The sequence below is a fragment of the Schistocerca gregaria genome, chromosome X (genome assembly GCF_023897955.1).
Source record: "Schistocerca gregaria isolate iqSchGreg1 chromosome X, iqSchGreg1.2, whole genome shotgun sequence".
Taxonomy (NCBI): domain Eukaryota; kingdom Metazoa; phylum Arthropoda; class Insecta; order Orthoptera; family Acrididae; genus Schistocerca; species Schistocerca gregaria.
The window spans coordinates 720,446,417-720,463,195 of record NC_064931.1 but is presented as its reverse complement, the minus strand read 5'-3'; the positions used below and the strand labels follow the sequence as shown (position 1 = coordinate 720,463,195).

Here is a 16,779-nt window from a genome sequence, read left to right as displayed (position 1 = left end):
CTGATCAGGTCCATACCGAGATATAATGTTTGTTCTCCAATGGTGATGTGTCCAAAGACGACAGGGGCAATCCGTAGTAATTGAGGGAAAGCCATCGAGTAAAATAGAAACGATTTCAGGCGTTCCGCAAGGTAGTGTTATAGGCCGCCGGCCGGGGTGGCCGAGCGGTTCTAGGCGCTACAGTCTGGAACCGTGCGACCGCTACGGTCGCAGGTTCGAATCCTGCCTCGGGCATGGATGTGTGTGATGTCATTAGATTGGTTATGTTTAGGTAGTTCTAAGGGACTGATGACCTCAGAAGTTACGTCCCATAGTGCTCAGAGCCATTTGAACCATCTGTTATAGGCCCTCTGCTGTTCCTTATCTTCATACACGACTTAGGAGACAATCTGAGCAGCCGTCTTAGGTTGTGTGCAGATGATGCTGTCGTTAATCGTCTAGTAAAGTCATCAGAAGATCAAAACTAATCGCAAAACAATTTAGAAAAGATATCTGTATGGTGCAAAAATTGGCAATTGACGCTAAATAATGAAAAGTGTGAGGTCATTCACATGAATGCTAAAGGAAATCCGTTAAACTTCGGTTACACTATAAACCAGTCAAATCTAAAGACCATAAATTCAATTAAATACCTATGAATTACAATTACGAACAACTTAAATTCGAAAGACCACATAGAAAATGTTGTGGGAAAGGGAAACCAAAGACTGCGTTTAATTGGCAAAACACTTAGAAAATATAACATATCTACTAAAGAGACTGCCTACGCTAGGCTTGTCCGTCCTGTTTTCGAGTACTGCTGCGCCGTCTGGTGTCCTTACCAGGTAGGATTAACGGAGTACATCGAGAAAGTTCCCGAAATAGGGGAGAGAGTGTTACTGACATGATACAAGATTTGGGGTGAACATCAATAAAAACAAAGGCGTTTTCCGTTGCAGCAGAATCGTCTCACGAAATTTCAATCACCAACTTTCTCCTCCGAATGCGAAAATATTTTGTTGACACCGACCTAAACAGGGAGAAACGATCGTCATAATAACATAAGACAAACCAGAGGTCACACGGAAAGATATAGGTGCTCTTTTTTCCGCACGCTGTTCGAGTTTGGAATAATAGAGGCTCATTGTGAAGGCGGTTCGATGAAGCCTCTGCCAGGCACTTACGTTTGATTTTGCAGAGTATCTATGTAGATGTACATGTAGACACAACAGCCGGTCTTGGTGGTCGAGCGGTTCTAGGTGCTACAGTTTGGAACCGCGCGACCGCTACGGTCGCAGGTTCCAATCCTGCCTCGGGCATGGATGTGTGTGATGTACTTAGGTTGGTTAGGTTTAAGTAGTTTTAAGTTCTAGGGGACTGATGACCTCAGAAGTTGAATCCCATAGTGCTCAGAGCCATTTTTTTGTAGACACAACACACATCGTACAGGACTGATTTTTTGACTAGGAGGATGAATTGTGGTATTTCACCTGGCCACGACAGTCTCATATTACTGAGCCTTTGTGGTCAACTTTGGAGACAAGGTTGTGTGATCGCTATCCACCACCATCATCGCTACCTGATCTTGACTTTTTTTCTGGAAGAATAGTAGGAGTTTCTCTTGAAAACCATGCAGGACCTGTATTTACCCATTGCGAGAGGATTAAAAACTGTTTTGAACACCAAGGAGTTTCCTACACTATATTAAGCATGGTAATGTGTCGTGTTTTTTGTTTATCATGTTTCCATGTTCTTGAATGCCATGAATGGAACTCCCTACACAAGACGGGCATGCAGCGATTCAAGTATCAGAAAGTATAAGACGTAACAGCTGATGAATTTCCTCTGGGCGTCAAATTCTGCCAATGGTATCCACACCAAATTGTAAGCATACCTGACTTTCATATGTGTGTTTCGTTTACTGGCGAGGCAGCCTTCGCAGGAGCAGAAATATTCAGCAGCTACCACAGCTGTGACTCGTAGTTATAAAGTCCTAAGGCAACACAGATTTTACGTAAATGTGTGGACTGGTGTTGCTCACTAGCATCTAACTGGGGCCGGCCGCGGTGGTCTCGCGGTTCTAGGCGCGCAGTCCGGAACCGTGCGACTGCTACGGTCGCAGGTTCGAATCCTGCCTCGGGCATGGATGTGTGTGATGTCCTTAGGTTAGTTAGGTTTAAGTAGTTCTAAGTTCTAGGGGACTAATGACCACAGCAGTTGAGTCCCATAGTGCTCAGAGCCATTTGAACCATCTAACTGGGCGGTATCTTTTGCTTAACAAGCTCGGTGGCGGAAATTACCGTATGTTTCTCTGTGAGGTACTTGGAGAATGTCCAACTTGTAGTCATTGATTATGTTTCCAACATATCGGGCGCCCTACATACTTCGCCGTTGATGTAAGAGAACATCTAGACAATGTTTTCCCCAGTTGTTAAATTGGAAGTAATGAGCCAATACTGTGACCATCACGTTCTCCCGACCTCATTCCTATGGATTTGCTTTTGTGTGTGTGTGTGTGTGTGTGTGTGTGTGTGTGTGTGTGTGTGTGTGTATGTGTGGAGGACGGGGGGGGGGGGGGGGGGGGAGTGCAGCTTTTGGTGTACGAGTTACCGATAGACACTCCAGAAGAGCTACTTGCCCGTTTCGCTGAAGCTGCAGCCATTACTCGTGGCGCACTTGTTTGTTGGATTGAGCGTGGTAGACAATCACGAGCACGCAAGTGGCAACAGTGCGTCAGTGTAAGCCGACGGCATCTTCAGTATTAAATCTAGAAAATACACCACACAGCGATTTGAATACAGTCTCTCAACATCACTAGCGCGAAAACCTTCGTGCACCCCTGGCTAGAAAATAGTACACCTGTGACATTTTTTCCACATAAAGAAAGTGTACATTTCTATCTTTTCTAAACATTCTAAAATGTTGTACATGTAGTTTTTTTACGTCTTACACACACACACACACATATATATATATATATATATATATATATATATATATATATATATAACCCAGAAGACATCATCGGGTGTCAGTGTAGCTTCTTGTACGTACACATCTTTGGTACGTAAATGATTATAGTTGTAATTCTCTGTGATAGATTGAGTGGCCACTAGAGTGAATTTCTATTTTGCGTATTTAGTGTTTCTAACAGGCCTGCTGGATGGGCCTATAAGGGGCGTGAACACTTAGATGTTGAGTGATCACTGCGAAGGATATGGAGACGCCGCACACTAGACAGTCTTATTAGCACCTGACAGAGTTTGAAAGAGCGTCATTGTCGGTCTCCATTTGGCCGGCTGGTCGAATCTTACAATATCCAGATTTGCAGGGCGTTTTGATTTAACGTTGGTGTGATGTTGGACTGTATAGTGACATGAGGACAGGCATACTCGACTTCAATGTTCCGGTCAATCATATCTGACCACGGTATGGGAAGATGCTCTTAACGTGCACCGAACACGAGCCGGACTTTGGAATTATCGGACTATGCTCAGGCTGCCATTATCACCACAACACAAACGGCTACGTCTGGAGTGGTGCCAAGAACGGGAAGCATAGACTGCTGATGAATGGCGTCGCATTGTGTTCAACAATGTATCGCGGTTCTGACGATCGTCGGAAAGTATGGTGGAAACCTGGGGAGAGGTCTCCTTCTTTCAGTATTTTGAAGAGGCGTAGTGGTGTTAATCCTGGCGTCGGTGGTGTGCGGAGCCGTCAGGTGTGGCCTTAGGTCACACCTGGCAGTGTCTGAGGGAAGTCTGACGCCACAATAATAAGTCACAGACATCCTTTGTTCTCGTGTGTTACCTCTCACACGATAGCGTCGTGGTTCCATTTTTCAACAGGACAATGCTCGTCCATATATGGCAAATGAACTGTATGTGCGATGTTGATGTACTCCCGAGGCTAGCAAACTCCTAGACCTCTCTCCGACAGAACACGTGTGGCACCAGCTCGGACCCCCCGTCACAGAGACAGTATCCAGGAAATCAAAGACCGGTTTCAGCTGTTGTGGGCCAGCTTTCCACAGGAGAGGATAGAACGACTTTGCGACGCCTTTAGCAGCCAAATCATTGCATGCCTCGAGATCAGAATGGGTGCAACGTCGTACTTATAAGTGGACTCATACTGACAAGTTTTTTGCAAATATGACTCAGTATTGGAGTTGTGCTGTCGTAAGATGTCGCCAGCACACCGGTCGGCAAAGATGTAGCAAGGAGATCGACACTAGGCGCTGGATCAAGCGCGCCTATCAGAAGAGAGGCCAAAGACAGACTCGCAAGCAACAAACCGCCAACGCCCTCTCGAGGGAAAGTATTTAGATCGCCGCCGCAGACCAGATTCGCACAGTCACTAGCTCAGCCACTGACGCACTATTCTATTTGGCGTCCGTCAGTTCACATCACATGCTACGAGAGTGTATAGCGAGCGGAGTAGTGTTTACAGCGCGACTTGTACTTCAGCAGCAGTGAGACTTACGTGGGCTATTACTACAATACATGGACTCTCTTAAAGATAAGTAACTTTATGGTCAAGTAAATAAAGAACTGTTCAAATGGTTCAAATGGTTCTGAGCACTATGGGACTTAAAATCTGTGGTCATCAGTCCCCTAGAACTTAGAACTACTTAAACCCAACTAACCTAAGGACATCACACACATCCATGCCCGAGGCAGGATTCGAAACTACGACCGTAGTGGTCCAGACTGAAGCTTCTAGAACCGCACGGCCACGACGGCGGGCAAGAACCCTGTTAATACGTGGGTGCAGTGTGTTGTAGAGAGAGGATACTGGCCACCAAACAGCATCCTCTCACTTGACTCCTGTGGTACAAGACATAACAGTGGCGACGAGGACACAAAAGGAGTCACTGCAATAGCATCACATACCGTTTCAACCAATGAAATTTCATTTCGTTTTCTCCACCCCTTCTAGTGCCTCACTTTCGCGAATTGACACTGCAGATCTTGGCTAAGAATATTATTGCTGAGTGCACAGAGCTACACCAACATACGAAGACGTAGGAGATAGTAGGGTGAGAGAAAGTTGAGTGAACGGGTCTTTGCGTTTCAGTGGCAGAGACGGTGGAGATCATTCTTATACTAAATACAGCAGCAACAATTTTCTGCACACAATCTTGAACGCTATACTTATAAGAAAACTCCTCATCTAGCCTAAGTCCTAGGAATTTATATTAGTTGACTTCACTGACTGTTTGGCCAATAAAACTAATTTCGCTTTTGCAAGAGTTCCATGTCAGAAACAATATGCATTGTGCTGAGGTGGTGTGTTGTCTTACGAAAGGTAAAGGCCGCTTGTGGGATGCTCTAAGCGAACAAACGGACGCATATGATAGGGCAGTGGCTGACTCCTTACCAGATGTCAGGCAAATCAAGGCCGTTGCTGGGTGTTTTGCTTCCCTTGGCGAGAACTGAAAAATAACGCCCCCTCTTTCTTAACACCACCGGTCTCTCCGATTCCCCCTCCACCACCACCAGCATCCGACGGCACAACAACGCAAATCATCTATTATACTTTTAATCATCAAACTAAAGTAACCAGACGTCCTCATTTTCTGGATAATGTCCTCAGGTTTCACGCTTTGTCCTCAGTTCCTTTCATACTAATTGACACAACATATGTCCTCAATTTCTTATCTTTGTCCTCACTTTTTGAAATTTCCCAAAATAATTGAAATAGGAAGAAGGTGCTGAACATTTAAAAATAGAACTCAACTGAATGTAACAGTGCAACCAAATTTGGCATCATTTACTTATTTCATTCAATTGCAGTAAAATTGACTAATAAATGTTTGGAATTATTTTTTGGCGCGAATGAATTTTTCCTTGAATTTAGAAATTATGCTGTGCTCATGGGAGACATGCCGAACTTTAAGCTAGGTCATCTGGATAACAGTGGGGTCATTTCGTATCTGTTTTAATTGTAATACTTCTAGTATGAGGAATAAATCTCACCTCTTTCAGCATCCATCTTCTTACGACTAAATAAATGAATGACGGTTCTACAACTTTTGTTAGCCGCACAGGTGGCAGTGTAGTGTAAGCGAGGTAGGCAATGTGTTTCCTTTCCTCAGAGTAAGTGAAGACTTATTAAGTAATTGTTCCGTTTGCTTTCGAAAACAGTTCGGTGTCTTAATTTTTCGTCTTTTCCATTTTTTCCTCATTTGCTGAATTATTTCACTGTTTGATTTGAAACTGTTTTCCGCCCTGTGCCGCTCCTCGAATTTTGCCGCCCTAGGCTGCCGTCTACACTAGCCTAATTGTAGGAACGGCCCTGACGCAAATGGAAACTAAGGGCAGCATCTCTGCCAGTCTACAATAGCTCTGAGCTTTCAGAGCAACTTACGTTTATATGGCGGGCATCTTGTGATGGTTTGTTACAATATAGCGTACTAATCGCCCATAAGGAGTAAAAATGCATGAAGTTATGTGGTATCACACTGTGCTCATTTTAAAGCATTCCGTAAAGTGGCTGAAAACAGTGCAAAAAGTGCATAAAGAACGATGGCAGACTCTCTGCCACAGTCCGCAGCTCGTGGTCGTGCGGCAGCGTTCTCGCTTCCCGCGCCCGGGCTCCCGGGTTCGATTCCCGGCGGGGTCAGGGATTTTCTCTGCCCCGTGATGACTGGGTGTTGTGTGATGTCCTTAGGTTACTTAGGTTTAAATGGTTCTAAGTTCTATGGGACTGATGATCATAGATGTTAAGTCCCATAGTGCTCAGAGCCATTTGAACCATTTGAATCTCTCTGCCACAGCAAAAACCAGTGGAAGTACATTCAGTAAGTCACCAGCATAATAACATTATAAACATTTACGTGGCTGCAAGTTTTTTGTCCAGAAACGCACCTTAATCCTTTTCGTTTTTATGTAGAGAGACATATGTTCTGGTTCTAATGGCAGTTAGTGATAATCTAGTAATAGTACCGATAAAATAACTAACTGATATGTAAGCCATGACGCCTGAGTATCGGCACTGGTGAGTCGAGGCCCGTCACTAATAAATTAATGTCGTAAGATTAATAACTCTAAACATTGTGACTGGTTGTGGCACACACACATAATCCTTTACACTGCGGTGTTGTTAGCCGATGAAAGACAGTGGAAGACGTACTGGTGATCCCACATCGTCCGTGTAAACATCCGGTCCCCCACCCATCAGAGTTCCTGCAGCACCTGTCGGGACAGTAACTGTGATGCTACGCTCCATGTGGTTTCCTCTGTATTCGTACCATGTCATGGGCGTGTTGCGCAACTCGTCTGTCGAGGAGACCTCTTTCCATGCTACGTGCGTCCAATGACGGTGTTTTTGCTCCGTCTGTTTTGCCATCACAGGTGACGGGAGCTCAAAAAAAGGAAGGCAAGGGGAGGGAGGTGGGCGTGTATGAACGTTGGCAAACCAGAACAGACGTTGTTTGCTTATAGTAAGCTTATCGTCTGCAGCTCGCCAAGCGCTACAAGGTGAGCAGGTAGTATACGTAATCGCACGCATTCTCGGGCAGTAAACAACGATGTGTCATTCTGGAGCAGCAAATAACACTGGAATCTTGAGGTGTACTGGGGACACTAAGAAATTGGATTCTGCATGACCCTATCTCAAAAACACTGCTGCTGTGAAATATTAACGCATCACGATGTATCACACTGACTCCAGTAAGCGCTGCAAAGAAATTCGCAGTCATTGATACAGATATCGTGAAACAACGTAATATAGAAGTTACATACCTTTCCTTGTATGTTATTAGGCAGACAGAAAGCCGAGAACTGTGTCCTATGTTGAAAGAAACGTATTCCAATTCAGAAAGACAGTTCATAAAACGGCAGCCACACTAAATTCACGAATGCAAGGTAAATGATCGTTTGGCATTAATGGCCGGGTTGAAACTTCCTGGCAGATTAAATCTGTGTGCCGGACCGAGACTCGAACTCGGGACCTATGCCTTTCGCGGGCAAGAGCTCTACCCGAATTCAAGTCTCGGTCCGGCACACAGTTTTAATCTCCTAGGAAGTTTCATATAAGCGCACATGCCGCTGCAGAGTGAATATTTCATTCATAATGGCCGGGTTGTTTGGCCATCTGGTGCAAGTCTTTTTATTTGACGCCACTTCGGCAACATCCGCATAATTTGGTGACGATGGGATGAAGCGACAACACAAACACTCGAAGGAAATTTCCGACCTGGCCGAAATCGAACCCGCGATCCTGCGATGTAGATGCAGCAACGTTAACCACTAGACAATGAGCTACTTATAACCAATGAAAGTGACACATAGACAGCCCGTACTCATACAATGTAGGTTTCCACGGCCGGTATTTGCGTAGTTTGATGACTTGTATTTTATGAGCATCATGCTGCGGTGTACGGTGGGGTTCCCAAACTGTGTTCCGTAGTACACTGGTGTTCCACGGCATGCGAATAAAAACTATTAACAACATGGTGTTTTCTTTTTTCAACATTTTGACGATATTAATTTTTATGTTATTTTATTATGATTTCTGTGTTACTACTTATGATTTAAAATTGAAGTAATCACTGAAAAAATTAGTTTTCTTTGTTTTAAATTTTTATTATCGTGTTCCAGTAAAGTACCAGAATTGGTTCAAATGGTTCAAATGGCTCTGAGCACTATGGGACTCAACTGCTGTGGTCATCAGTCCCCTAGAACTTAGAACTACTTAAACCTAACTAACCTAAGGACATCACACACGTCCATGCCCGAGGCAGGATTCGAACCTGCGACAGTAGCAGTCGCACGGTTCCGGACTGCGTGCCTAGAAGTACCAGAATTCTCAAAATGTTCCATCAGAGGAAAAATTTAGGAACCCCTTGCCAGTGGCATCTTTCTGTTCCTAACGTTCCGCCTCCTAATACTGGAGACATCGTCAGAGGCTGTACAGATCTCGTTAGTTGATTTTGGTATTTAAACAAGCTCACCAAGCCGAATTATTTATACCTAACAGTAATGGCCGGTTGGTGACGTTACCCGAGCGCTGGCAAATACTACAGAGCCGCTTCGACGTCTGGTTTGAGATTGTGCTGCAAAACATTTGGCGCTGTTTTCTTTGTTTAGCACTGAAACCCACAAATTTCCTGAGTTCAGCCTTTTTTCTTTTGATCTAAAGTAGTTTTAATGTTATTTTTAATTTAATGGCTCTCTGCGTATCCTAGCATAGTGATGAAAAATCTGTAGTATCAGAGAATCGAATTTGGTGGTTCCCTAGTCCCTGTACATGATGTCCAACTGCCGATTTATCCGTGTTTCCCACACGCCAGTTGATGCCCTGAATAGACTGTGGAGTTAAGACTGGGCATCTATGCAGCTGAATAGTGAGTGAGTTTGTTTCGCCTGCCAGAGTGGCCGAGCTGTTCTAGGCGCTACAGTGTGGAACCGCGCGACCGCTACGATCGCATGTTCGAATCCTTCCTTGAGCATAGATGTGTGTGATGTCCTTAAGTTAGTTAGGTTTAAGTAGTTCCAAGTTCTAGAGAACTGATGAACTCAGAAGTTAAGTCCCATAGTGCTCAGAGCCAGCTCTTGGTCCCGAGAATAACTTGAGAGCGAGAACTTTCTTGGAAGGCAGTAAATTCGGGAACTTTGTTACGAATACTTCGACAGTTTACTCTCATTATTCTGAACGCAGTCTGATTTCGCTACTATCTTCTTGGCGTTTGGCGAGTATTCATCAGATTGCCTCAGACTGCCTCCTAGCCTTTTTTTTAAAAAAAAAAAAAAAGAAAAGAAAAAAAAGAAAAGGAGCGTACAATGGAAGTCCTAGAGTATTCCAAACAGAACTACAGATTGTATTTTTCATCTGTGTGTGGTTCTAGAGCCGTTATTTTAGGCAAAGCTTAAAAGATAACTGAATAGTGAACATCACATTGCCAGGAATCTGTTGGAAACTGGAAGGAGCGAGCTCATCTTCAGTTTTCAAAATTACTAGATACTGAACAGTATTCTCAAAACTGAAAGATATTTAGTCTGACGGACCTTTTGATAACACCATAAAAAGAAAATTAACACTACAAAAATACACGTTTTAATTAGAAATTATTTGCATATTTATAAATTATTATAACGGAAATCATATGTCAGTTTTCAGTTTTTTGTAATAAACATACATAACACTTTTCATGTTGTTGTAATTTCCCCGAAACATGTGTGGTGCTGCCAGAGGCCAGAAATGTGTCCAGAGTCAATTGTTCATTTGATCTTTTGAAAATAAAAGTTAATGAAATAGATTTTAGCACACTACTACATTAGCAGGGCATACTTCCCACCCAATAAAATTTCTATTCTCTTTCTGTAACGTAGCTCAGCTTGAAAGCGCCAGGGAGTTTTACTAAATTACCAGATCAGTGCAACGCATGAAAAGTTTGTGACATAAAATATGCGATATTAAATTATGCTATATCTAAAGTTGACTTCGCTTGTTGCAGTTTCCAGCAGATTCATGGTAATGTGAACTTAACGTCACAAACCGGAACGTAGCTTGTGGGGTGTTGGTGAATCAATCTAAAATAACAGGTCGCCTGTATAATATTGCGCACAGATTATTTTTGGACTGAATATGTGTTAAGAATTACTTTCACCTGTTAGTATACCACAACGGAAATGAAATAAAGAAAAAGCACTTGGAAAATCAGTGGTGTAATAGCGTAAGTATGTACTATACTAGCGCAAATGCATAAGCTCGTTTCAGCCTCTGACGTAGTACTAGCTACCAGAAGTCTTATATTGTATACGACATCTTCTTACAAGTACAGTCCCGTACACGACACTTTTAGTGTTCCCCTGACTGCGTTCAAATTATCAATTTATGCCTGCTTCTACAAGAAGGCACGCTGGAGCGGCGCGCCATGACAAAATATGCTAATGCTGCTCGGGAACGCCGAGCATGCTGGAAGGCGGCTACAATTTCCGTTCGGTAGCGGTTTACATATCGTGCGCTCAATGAGAAAATTAATATTAGATGTGCAGCAAGGCGTGCGACGCGGTGCTTCCAGCGGTCGGCCAATTACCACACGCATGCGCGCGCCGCTGTGAAGCAATGCATGTAACATATTTCTGATTGACGGCTGTATTAAATTAGTCACGGCGCGTAAACCGATTTGATGCACGTTGCGTCACGGCCACGATAAACTGCTGACGCTAAACCTCTACGGGCACCGAGTGTTCCGTAATAAACGCGCGCAGCCCTCATAGAGAAATGACTAGCAACGTGTTGCAACGAACGAGTCCGAAATGAAATTCGGTCACAACAGACAATTGCTTTGCTGGGGCGTATAACGAAAAGTTTAAATGGTTCTTCTTAGATTCCAGTGGTGTCAATGGAAACGTTACAACAGTATTATGGAGTGCTTTTCTGAAAATGGTCTCATTTTCAGCTACAAAAAGACCCAACGTATTCATTTCTGCACATCTAGAGGTACTACACATACGATAACAGTAATATGTGATGAGGAAATAATAACCAGGGCGGCAACTGCAAAATCCTGACGTACCCATATTTATGAGAATTTAAACTGGAAAAAACGAATTTTTTAACTCCGGAAACAACTCAATGCCGCACATTTATACATCGAATCATTCTAAATGCACGGGAGAGACAGACGATTAAGTTAACATATTTTGTTTATTTTTATTCAGTAACGTATGGAATAATATTCTGGGCTAACTCAGGTTTAAGAACGATAGTTTTTGTCGCTCAAAAGTGTGCTGTAAGAATATTATGTGCTATTCATTCGTAGACATTTTGTAGACATCTGTTTGAGGAGTTGGGTATTCTGACTTGTGCTTCATAGTATACGTATTCCATCATGAAGTTTGTTGTAAATGAACAACTACAGTTCAAAAGGGACAATGATGTACATAATTACAATACCAACAAAAAAATTACTTTAATTCCTCATTAAGTTTGAATTACCAAAAAATGTGTGCACAATAATAATAACAAAATTTTTGATCCCTAAAAAAATGATGTATAATGACAGATAGCAACGTTACATTTGAAAACAAACTGAAAAATTTTATCCTTGACAATTTATAGAAAAATATCTATTTGTGTTGTATGCAAAAGGTGGTGGTAGGAATTACTAATTCACATCTTCGCAGAAACAACCTTGTAAATGGTCAGTAAGAAGCCATATTTTCGCTTGAATATGTAATATGAAAGCAAAATCACAAATAACGTGGAAATATTTCGTATTATACGGTCAGTATTACATATTTATTTGTTGAAACTGCCCAAAACTGAATATTGCTCAACTCCGCAATCTTTATGCAAATTCTGAACACAGACGAGGCTACTTATGGCACGTTCAAAAAAAAAATGTGAGATCTATTGCTGTGCTCTTGGTTAATAAACGTATATTTGTTTTCTGCGGCGTTCGAAAAGACACGCAACAAATATTTGCTACACCGCATGTATGACGTGTACAACTCCGTACTTGACATTGCTTCTCTAACGTTCGATTGAACTATACCAACATATTCCTTAATTTGAATGAAAAAAATTATGAAGTTAGTTTCATCTTGTTCTCGATGCTGATGAGAGTTGTGTGTGTGTGTGTGTGTGTGTGTGTGTGGTCTAAATTAAAATTTTATCTCCAAGAAACATCAGCCAGTTACCCTTTTTATTGAAAAGTTTGTTTACCTAATTAACTAGTCTCAACAATCTCAGATTCAAATGGTAATAATAATGATAATAACGGCAATAATAACATGGTAATAACAACACAACGTTCAGGCTGCTGTGAAACTTTTTGATGAGTGCTTACATGACTGATACAACATCTTAGTCAACCACTGTCCGAAAATCCCTCGGTTCACTTATAGGCACGACGATTAACACAACGAATAATGTGAAAAATTACAAAAAGAATATCCTGTATCGAATTAGAATCATAAAATTTCCTGACAGGTGCGTTTACATTCAACGTTTGAAACAGGCAGTGAAAAGTAATCATAAAAATTCAAAATGAGAATCTTTTCGATTTAGTAATATGATTTTTCATTCTGTTCTCATAGTGGAGCAGCTCCCTTGCAGATCATTGATCTTTGCAGCAGGAACGCCATGAGGTAGGTCAGGAAAACTCCGAAGGAGCCATCTGGCGACGAGGTGTGGAACCTGATAATTAGTGCGGGGACGGTGGCAAGGCGGTTACGTAAGCTTGTTGGCTCCCAGTCACAACAAAAGAATAAAACGGGTTAAATAATGGAAATAAATTACAATTTCTAAATCCGCTGAGTAAATTTAAAGTTGCTGTGACAAGGAGAAACATGCAAGCTTTTCTATTCACTTACCCACATACCAGAACACAATCACATCATTTCGTAAGGCATTAATAACTTGTTCACACGTAGTTCAACTCTTCAACTCTCTATATATCTACATATTGCTACACAATAATATGAGGGTGCATATTCGTGTAACGGCTCTTTTATAATAATTTTAGTTTTCAATTCATTTCATCATAACCTACTGAAATTGTAGTTCATTTTCTACAATGATACCAGAACGATGAACTCCACATGGATTTCATAATACTTGTAGAACATTGAAATTGCTGCAGAACGTGTTTAAGAGTTATATTTCCTTTCTAACTTCCAAATAGTTTCCAACTGGCGGTTCTCTCCAGGAATTTATAGTAAAATTTAAGAATGAAAAAACTGATATACATTTGAGGGAATCTCGATTTTCTCCGAAGGCCTAATTAATAACAAATGTTTCAGAAACCAGTCCGAAGAAATCATTTTACGTACAGGTACGAGCTTAAAGCGAATCCATAAATTCTGTGGCTATTTCGGGATTTTAAACTAAAAATAAAGTTTTACTTATAACACTGAATGTAGTGATATTCAAACTATTTTTGTGTGTATCTTGACACACCTTCAAAAAAAACTGAGGTGGATGTAATTTACATTCACCTGAAAGTAATTTCGCTACTCGAGCACAACTGTAGTATGTACGAATACCTGAGATCATTTAAAGCGGCTGATCCTAATATTTGTTCAATATTTAAGGATAGAATCATTGACTCAAAGACGTAAATAAGGGTACCACATTTGACGATATTTTCCAAAACAGAATTCTCAAAATAACAGATCCTATACACTGCTAACCACCTTATCATCGAGAAATGTCTGTTTTATTACTAACACTTTTTCTATTCTGCTGAAGTATGAATATTTTCCAGGCTTTAATCCTTCAATGTCTTTAAAACAAGGCGTTTTTCATTTGAATCTTCTTTCAATGTAATTTTCTCCGGCTCACTACTTGAAGAAATATTCATCTGTCTTTAGCATCTACGTAAATATTTATTTAAACTTCGTATTTTATAAGTTAGTGCATTATAAAAATTTATAGTAAAATGATGACTTCAAAATCTATTTTGATACTAAATTTACCAGACAAATATTGAGTAAGATTTGGAAACAATGAAAAAAACTGTGTTAGTTTGATCAGAAGACGACGAAAGTGACAACAAGTAATGTTTCAAATTTCTAGATTATCTGACAGTAAACAAGGTTACAAAATCTATAGCCATTTTTAGTTTAGCGATACAAGACATAGTGACGTTCGTACTATAAGAAGAGTAGTCAGAGAAAAAAGGTTACTCACTAAATCTACCCATATTATCTCTATTAGATCCTAAATTAACGTTATTGGTCGGTAAATATCAATTAAAGAATAAGTTATTACGATGGATGGCTCTACGGCGATGGCCAAATGCCAATAATAACGAAAACAAAAGAGTTACTACATCATAAGAGTATGTCTGAAAAAAGTAAGACTTCCAGCCATAATAAATGCAAAGATCAGGTATCTTTTCGAAAGTACGATTGACCAAAGCACCTGTTAAAAATAGACGATAGTTTCACCATAAAGCGACGGAACATAAACGTTACAAATATTCGAGTAGCATGTTAACAGAACACTCATGTTTACATGCCATGTTGTATACAAAGAAACTAATAGACTCAGTTGAAGTTCGTGTTGTTACGAAAGCCGTAACTATATTATTACAATAAATAAACTCATCAGGAAGACTTAAAAAGGGATTGACAAATACCGAATGTCATAATTCAGTCTAGATATCGAGGCAGAAGTATTTACCTGTGCTCGTACATATCCTTTTTATCCAGGTAATTTAACAGCTATCTTAAAAGCAAATCCTAAATTTGTTTGAAGTTTGCTAAGATTTTGCGGCGAATACCAGCAAAATAATTCATTAAAAATTTTTCGTATGCTGCAACAAATTCTAAAATAGTCTCATTTCTGTGTAAAAAAATTGAATGCTAATCTTACAAGTAAAAGCCAGAACAAAATTTCCTGGACATTTCACATAGGTTCAATAAATAAATGTAGATGCCTGTACGAAGCTATGCGTAGGCTGCTTCTTCAACTGAAAAATATTTAAACATTTTTCTTCGTTTTTTCGGTGCAGTTCGGATAAAGAATAGAATAGCTCACCGGTAAGAACGTCAGAAATGTTACATGAAAACGTATCTATTGTTTCTCTTAACAATCTGCACCCAGGTAGCAACTCTAAAACGCCACAAACGAATCAGTAAACAACTTCGCTTCCATAATAAGAACGAAGTGCTGCTAGGCTATCTCCTTCAGTATATATCGAGACCTGTACGAACAACAGTGTTAGATAAACTTATCCAGGAGGGTCCAAAACGTAAAACATTCTTTCTTCTTACAGACAAATAAATAAGAAAACTACTACGTAACGAATCTGCGTCGCCCCTACGGGAGATACTAAAGAAGCAATAAGCTACTCCCACCCCTTTTTCAACAGTTCGAAAGATCTTCAAGGAGCACTATTTTCATTTAACAGGCTATATACGCCACGGAATAACCGCGAAGAGGTTGTCACTATAACACTGACGCCAGTTAGCTATACGAGAACATACTCATTTCTGCGCATAGTTGAGTGATGTACAGAGCTCACATAATGTGCAGAAGGCAGAGACTGCAGCTACCAGACTTACACAACCAGTGTCGATAAGGAGCCCCGGAGAAGAAGATATGCAGCCCCGCATGGTGCATCCGGGCGTCGAACCGACGCGCCGCCGCGCCAAAGCACAGCCAGGCGGGAGCACGTCGAGCCTTTGCACTGCGTCCTGCACTACTGACACTCGGGCTAAAACCTTCCCGAACAAAAATAACGCGCCTTTTCTCTCTTTTTTAGTTTCAAAAACATAATTTTACCCCTTTACCATTATGCATGTAATAGTCTAATCTTCTTACGGTTATTACTTATAAAAGTGGGGGGCAGTGCAATCACGATCAAAGTAACTCGAACAACATGAACGCAGTACTGGGCATCAAAAACCTTTAACTAACTATAATAATAATGATAATAACTCGATGCCGTACCTTTTGGCTGATATTATAGGCAGCAATTTGTGGTGTAGAGAGCGTCCTGAAAACATGATCCCCGCGCGCTGGGGGCCCGCAACAGGTGCCAGTCCGCTGGCCTGCACACGTGCAAAATTAAACAGCGGCCGTCGCGTGCTCCTTGCCCGCGACATGACCTCCGGCAAGTAAAATGGGCCGCTCCCGGAATTCCTGCCTCACGCCGAGCCCCACTTTCCACTTAACGGCCGCTCGGTCGTTGTTGTTACGGCACAAAAAGAACAAGTTTCCACCTGTGCAGCATGTCGAGAAAACGTTGGCGTGATCGGTAAATAGACGTTGTCAGCTGTAGAATGTAATGACAGTACGAATCGAATGAAATACAAATGGCAATGAGAGTATGTTTCTGTT

The 16,779-nt window shown here is 41.4% G+C and overlaps 1 long non-coding RNA gene across 1 annotated transcript in view; it reads right to left on the bottom strand.

Moving 5' to 3' along the window:
• LOC126299220 (uncharacterized) overlaps window positions 1-16,148 on the bottom strand; it is a 126,463-nt gene extending 110,315 nt beyond the window's left edge. Inside the window, exon 1 of the long non-coding RNA XR_007552746.1 lies at window positions 16,002-16,148. This is a non-coding gene — a long non-coding RNA (uncharacterized LOC126299220). The remainder of the gene's footprint in view (window positions 1-16,001) is intronic.
• Window positions 16,149-16,779: the final 631 nt, after the last annotated feature.